Here is a 2,893-nt window from a genome sequence, read left to right as displayed (position 1 = left end):
ATCCAATAAAGGGTTAGTATACAAAATCTGTAAGGAACTTAACAAATTCAACACCCCAAAAAATAAATAAACCAATTTAAAATGGGCAGAAGCCAGGGCGCCTGGGTGGCTCAGTCGGTTACATGTCTGACTTTAGCTCAGGTCATGATCTTGCGGTCCGTGAGTACAAGCCCTGTGTTGGGCTCTGTGCTGATGGCTCAAAGCCTGGGCCTGTTTCAGATTCTGTGTCTCCCTCTCTATCTGACCCTCCCCCGTTCATGCTCTGTCTCTTTCTGTCTCAAAAATAAATAAACATTAAAAAAAATTTTTTTAAATGGTCAGAAGCCTAGAAAATAATTAGTGAAACAGTTATACAAAGTGATATAAACAAAAGGATATAAAATTTCAAAGGCCCATATAAGGAGGACACATGTGGCTTGAAAGAACTCCTTACCATTGTACAAAGGTGAGAATATAATTTACTAAAGAATTTTCTATTTATAATATTTGATACTATTTGGATACCTAAAAAAAGAAGACTATTTGAAACTAAAAACACATACAAATATTCATATAAGTGTAGCTATTAGAAATAATTGTAGCTCACACAAGAGGTAAGTTGTGTTGTTTCATTGTATTTTTACAGAAAGAAAGGAAGGAATGAAAAGAAAAAAAGAAAAAAGAAAAAAAGAAAAGAAAAAAGAAAGAATGAAGGAAGGAACAGGAAGGAAGGGAGAAAGAAAGAAAGAAAGAAAGAAAGAAAGAAAGAAAGAAAGAAAGAAAGAAAGAAAGAAAGAAAAAGAAAGAAAATGAAAGAAAAGAGGAAAGAAGAGAAAGTCAAGGAAGGAAAGAAGGAAAAGGGAAGGGGAAGGAAATGGAGGGTCAGGGAAGTGAAGGGAGGAAAGGAAAAGAAGGAAGGAAGGAAGAAATTAGGTGGGGGAGAACTAAGTGAAAGAAAGTTCATGAATTAGTCAATTTTTTTGTAGGGAGTAGGGGCTGCCATTTAAAGAGTGCCTACAAAATTTAGACTCTTAGTTCTAGATAAATCAAGATTGTTCTACATATACTTTAATAGACATGCCTTCCCCTAATAAAAAAAGTCAGAAAAAATAAGGGGACAGACACATCTATGTTTATTCATCAAATTTATTCTCAAATCTAGAGCATTAGAAAGTTTGATAGAAGAAATTTAAAATCCATTCAAAGGAATATGTTTTTCATATGTCATACAATTGTCTTTTTATTTCTTTCAGCCATTTATTTTTCTTTACAGTTTGGGCTCAATGCAAATCAATGCCATAACATGAGAAGCCACAATGAATCAAAACCTAAATACACAAACATAGTACACAATCCAAAGTAGATGTATAGCATCCAGGTGTGAAACCAAATGGAATATTCATTCACACACACAGTTGCTTGTCTGTTGGATGTCGTTGTTCCGGTGTAGGTTCCTAAAGATGGAAAAGATGACTTTGGTTATCAAGACTACTGTGGCCATGGTAGATACTGGAATGTCTAAGCATCAGTGTGTACAAAAGATGTTAGAATGTCTATTTTTAATAAGCTTTCTGTGCATCAAGGCAGTTGTGAAAAGATTTATTTTCCAAAATCAAGCCCACTTTAGGCTTAGAACCAAATTATAACTATCTAAAATTATTGACCAACAGGAAGTGTTGCAAATATGACTATTCTGATTCAGAGTTTAAAAACGTAAAGTACTGATACAAAGAGTATAAAAGTCTATCTGAATTTAAGGTAAGTGAGCTTCCAGTCTTCACTTCCCAGAAACTTGATTTATAATTTTGGCTCCTACACATATTTTGCCTGTTTAATGTCAAGATTTTTCAATTTTACCTTCAAAACTGATCTTTTTTTAAATTTTTTTTAACGTTTATTTATTATTAAGAGAGAGAGACAGAGCATGATTGGGGGGGGGGGGGCAGAGAGAGGAGGACACAGAATCCCAAATCAGGCTCCAGGCTCCCAGCTGTCAGCACAGAGCCCGACGTGGGGCTCAAACTCACAAACTGTGAGATCATGACCTGAGCTGAAGTTGGATGCTTAACTGATTGAGCCACCCAAAACTGATAATTTTATTTTTTTAAATTTTTTTTTTCAACGTTTTTTATTTATTTTTGGGACAGAGAGAGACAGAGCATGAACGGGGGAGGGGCAGAGAGAGAGGGAGACACAGAATCGGAAACAGGCTCCAGGCTCCGAGCCATCAGCCCAGAGCCTGACGCGGGGCTCGAACTCACGGACCGCGAGATCGTGACCTGGCTGAAGTCGGACGCTTAACCGACTGCGCCACCCAGGCGCCCCTTTTTTTTTTTTTTTTTTTTTAATTTTTTTTTTTTTCAACGTTTTTTATTTATTTTTGGGACAGAGAGAGACAGAGCATGAACGGGGGAGGGGCAGAGAGAGAGGGAGACACAGAATCGGAAACAGGCTCCAAAACTGATAATTTTAAAAATTGTAAACAGTAAGTAATTTTCCTGCAGAGACAGGGGAGGCTAAGCTTATAAATGGCATGAAAATTAAGCCAGGCCAGAGAATGCAGCCACTAGGATCAGGGAAATGAAGTACTGGGCTGAAATAAATCAAACTCCATAGTGAAACAACAACAAAAAAGGTAATTTCCTTTTCTTTTTGACTCAAAGAAAATTGTTTAGTTTATAGTGTAGATCATAGGAAAGAAAAAGGAGAGGGCAAGGGAGCTGGTCCAGGATGGTAGTGTAGGAACACACTGAACTCACCTTCTCCCACAGACAAATCAAATCTACACATACATACAGGGCAGCTCCTTCTAAAGAAGGGAGGAGGGTCCTGGGTAGCTCAGTTGGTTAAACATCCCACTCTTGATTTCGGCCTTGCTTGGGATTCTCTCTCCCCCTTTCTTTCCTTTTTTTTT

This window comes from Neofelis nebulosa, chromosome 3, assembly GCF_028018385.1.
Source record: "Neofelis nebulosa isolate mNeoNeb1 chromosome 3, mNeoNeb1.pri, whole genome shotgun sequence".
Lineage (NCBI taxonomy): Eukaryota > Metazoa > Chordata > Mammalia > Carnivora > Felidae > Neofelis > Neofelis nebulosa.
Note: the sequence above shows the minus strand (reverse complement) of the source record.